We start from the raw sequence: 4,729 nt of genomic DNA, 5'->3' as shown, positions 1-4,729 counted from the left end.
AAATTCTTTATTGACTTAAAAACCAAAAAATAACTGGTTTAGCATTTAGTGGTTTACAGGAAGTTTAACATTAAAAGGTTTTCAGGATTGTCTGTGACCCACTGGTTGAAAAAACATTTCTGGTACGGAATGGAAACCAACTAGTCTCCACATACTGTTTAGCTGAGTACCCTTAGCAGGAAAAGAAGAAAATGTCTAAACATTTAAATAGTACAGATAGCCACTTGCTTCAGGCAGCAAAATATAAATCACAATGTGATTTAGTAAACATTTTTTCTGTTTTTTTTGCTTGCAAGCAAGATGAGTTTATTTCACATCTAAGGTTTTTAACAAACACAAGTAAAGAAATACAATAGTTACTGCAAAAACCTGAGTCAAGAAATGCTTCTGTTGTTAGCATCATCAGTGATCCGCAATGTGATCATAGCAGTCATACTTCTTTTGTTCAAAATAACATTTGTAAAGATTGTTGAGCTGTCTCTTTGAAAACACTACAAGCATAATTCAGCATTATATTAAAAAACTTTGCAATTGTAACATATGGCAAATACAAAAATAATATTTTTATATGTATTGAAATTACTTGCTTTTTAGACATTAGTAATGGGTAGCTTTCAAAAGCCAGGTAATATTATTTCAAACATAATGAATGGTATTATATTTTTTAAAATCTTCAAGATGCAACAACTGCAATTAATTTATATTTCCTCCTGAAAGATAAAGCAGTTAAGTCAAACCACTGCACAGTAACCAAGTCACAGTGCAAGGATAAAATCAAGGACTTGAAGGAGAAAATGCCAAGTCCTAGGAAAGGTAGTCTTCCAAACAGATAAGGATGAAGACCTGATTCATCGATGAACTATCTGCTAGCCCTTGTTTTTAACCTGCTGCTACAGAAAAGTCCAGTATCTCACCAGTCCATCTTCTGTACCGCTGCAACAGCCATACCGCACCTGAAATTGCTGTGCTTTTACCCCCTTTTGGTGCAGGAATCCTCACAGGGACTAGAGCCAGCTGGCTGTGTGCACTACCACTTGGCATGAGGAAATCATACAGATGGCAGGCAGCATGGTCAGATGACAATGCAAAGTGCCCATGCACTGCCAGGCTCTAGGTGGCTGCCGAAATTAAGTGGATATTGAGTGTCTGCATCTGTCCCAATATTTCTCATTTACTCCAAGGAAAGAACTGTAACACAGAATTAATTAGGTCTGTACTTTCCAAAGATCCTGGGCATCTAACTGCCCTTGGAATAGTGGTATCTGTGATGAATAATGGCGTATATACTGGTAACAGTAATTTTTTGTGTAGTTTAGTGGCCAGATCACTTTCAGGAAAAGGGTTTAAACATATCCTCCTACAATCAAAACTTTGTTTGTACACAGCAAATGCTCAAAGCACTAGATGAATATGTAGTCAGGGGAAAGAAAAGTTCTCTATTATGGTAAGACTTGATGATCCTAAGGGTCATTTCCAATCTCAATAATTCTATCTGAATTTAAATACATTATAAGTGCAGAAGATGGAGTTTCTAAGTTCCAGTTTCACATAAATTTAATCTGTAAAATACATGCTTTAGTCACAAGTATATGAGAGAAGGGGAAAAGAGGCAAATGCTATTCTTGGATATGCCTTTCACATTCTAGGGGCTGTTTCCCAAAGTCACTATTGTGAATTCCATTCTCCTGCATCTCATTTTCTTTCTTCTAGATAGAATGAATTCTAGCTAAACCCTATTTTGAATGTTGGTTCCCTTGAAAAACTTGAAGATCTGAGTATGATACCTTAAACTGTTTTAATCATGATCCTTTATGCATCCAGTTCCTAGAAAACAACTTTTGGTGTACTTCTTAAGAAAAACTTTTCAATGTTCAAAAAGCAGTCACAGCTTCATGAGATTACTTTAAGTACATTCTGTGAGATCCTTCAAAGATTAAATAAGTGCAGCTAATACCACTGTCTATTTAAAACCTCTTAATATATAATTATTGCAATAGCATTCATGGATGTGCTTACTAAGCCTTTTTATATGTTGTTGTATATAGGAACAAGGTATAATTATAATACTAAACATATCAAAACCAGAGTATATCAAATAATACATCTGATTAAAACCCTGGAGATACTTATCTTTTAAATTGTCATAAGGAAAAATATTGGTGACATAAATGGATTGAGAGCAGCCCTTGGGAGAAGGATTTGGGGGTTCTGGTGGATGAGAGGCTGGACATGACAACTGGCAGTTCTGGTGGATGAGAGGCTGGACATGACCCAGCCATGTGCACTCACGGTCCGAAAGCCAGTTGTATCCTGGGCTGCATCAAAAGCAGTGTGGCCAGTAGGTGACTGTGCTCTGGTGAGATCCCACTTGGAGTGCTGCATCCAGCTCTGGCATTCTTAGCACAGGAAGGACATTGACCTGATGGAGTGGGTCCAGAGGAGGGACACAAAAGTACTCAGAGGGATGGAGCAATCTCCTACAAGGAAAGCCTGAGAGAGCTGGACTTTTCAACCTAAAGAAGAGAATGCTCCAAGGAGACCTTTTTATGGCATTTCAATACTTCACAGGAGCATATAAGAAAGATGGCGACAAAATGTTAAGCAGGGCCTGTTGTTACAGGACAAGGGGTCATGGTTTTAAACAGGAAAAAAAGGGACTATGCAGGTTGTGAGGCACCAGAACACGTTGCTCAGAGAAGCTGCTGATGCCCCATCCCTGGAAGTGTTCAAGGTCAGGCTGGATGGAGCTCTGAGCAACCTGATCTAGTGGAAGGTGTTCCTGCCACGTCCACTGCCCCCTTGGTAGGGGAGTTGAAACTAGATGATCTTTAAGGTCCTTTTCAATTCCAATATGAATCTATGAGTTTTAGGTAAAAGTTGATCTTCAATTCAATTATTACTGCTTTTTGCTAAGCATTTCTTATATGCCAGTTACACATAGAGCTGTTTTAAGACTTTGGACCTCAAATGCACAGCTTGAAAGAAGATACTTCAGAAATATCATTAATAGACCTTGCAATGAGTGCACTAGAGAGCTATGTACCTGGTGAATCTAGTGCATTGGGGGTACCTGAGCATGTAGTGCCCAGGAGCTTTTCAGAGTTTAAAAACTGCTGAACCACAGACTGAACACAGTACACATATTGTGCAAAGTGAATATGATGATTAATTATTTTCATAGAATAAAGTCATCAGTGAGTTTAAACAGCATGACAACAAGAGAGACAGAATTGTGAAAAAGAGTAATTTAATTTTCTGTATAAAAAAAGAGCTCAAATATTATGTGATGATGAGGAGGGAGCCAATATGTGATTCAGAGGGGGAAAATAATCTGACTTGCCCTGTATTCATGTATCAGGACGTCCATTAGAGAGCCCACTGTTCTCATGAACCGTTTAAAGTAATGTGTGGGCTCTGTTAGCTTTGGACAGGCTGTGAATAGGATGACTCTTTCCTGCACGCAACACGCCTGCTGCAACAGGCTCAATAAGGAAAAGTAAGGCCACTTTCATTATCCATCAAAAGACTCTTGTGCTAGGAGTAGGTACAGCAGAAAAAAGATGTCATTCTTTTCATTGGCTTTTCAAAGTGAAAAAAAAAAAAAGCAACAGCTTTATGGATGATTGAAAGGACTTTACTCATTGTCTTAAACTGCCTGTAAGAAAATTCCAATTTTTAGCTTTTCCTTCTGCATGTCAAACTTGAGACAAAGGCATGGTTTGTTGGTATGAAATAAGAAGGAAGTATTTCAGTCTGTAAGGTTCATGAATAAAGGGTAAAAGTCTCTTACAAAGAAGATCTCTAAGTTAGTATTGCAGTTGCCTAAAGAATTCCTTAGATAAACATTAATCCCTTCCTGTAAGCAAACAGTGTTCAGAAAGAAACAACTTCATTCAAGTAAAGAATAAGCCCAAATAAGTCAGGCCTTAAAATCCACATAACCACTTTAATGTCATGTATATAAAAACTGAAGGTGTTCTTCCAATAACAGTAAAGAAAACCTTTTGTGGTGTTGAAGTTATTTTAAACTAATTCCTAGGTTTTTAACCATGGAAAACCTGACAAAATAGAACTTCTGCCACTGGTGTCTGCAGAAGAATAGGAATAAATCTTTGCTCTCTGCAGATGTTTATGGATGTTTATGAAATGTTTTTGAGAAGCTAAAAAAGAAAAGGAGATAGATGATGACAGTGCGAGGCTGTGTCAGTAGACCAATATCTTGCATAATTAAATTTGTCACAGGCCCTTTGTGAGGGTGAAGAGGCAACATTGTCAGAAAGGTTTTGTCCCTTGAAAGCCTTATGTGCTGAATCCAAAGCCTGTCTGTATGTCTAATCCACCTCCCTACAAAGGGACAAGAATTTCAAAACCAGATTTGACCTTCTCAAGAGTCCCTTCTATGACAGCGGCCTAAATGATGGTCTCAGACTGCAGGTTGGCAGGCAAAAGGTTTTATTATAAAAAAACTTGTTCTTTTTATCTACTTTTTCGCTGTCCACGTGCTAATATAATATGTCATTGGTTAAGTGTTCTTGTTCACACGTCTGTATCTCATCACTAATTGGTCTCTAATGTCTATGCACACACCACATCCTGTCTCCTGACAGGTCACCGGCATCTCTTCTTATGTCCAAACACATTCCTCTATCTGCAGCTGTTTTTCTTCTCTTTCTCACACTTTCTTCCTTAATGAGGTTTTACTTGTTCCTTTGCCAGGCCGCACCTGTAG

The sequence above is a fragment of the Manacus candei genome, unplaced genomic scaffold, assembly GCF_025592945.1.
Source record: "Manacus candei isolate 608988 ecotype Guabito, Panama unplaced genomic scaffold, ASM2559294v1 h1tg000024l, whole genome shotgun sequence".
Classification (NCBI taxonomy): Eukaryota; Metazoa; Chordata; class Aves; order Passeriformes; family Pipridae; genus Manacus; species Manacus candei.
This window is presented reverse-complemented; position numbering follows the sequence as displayed.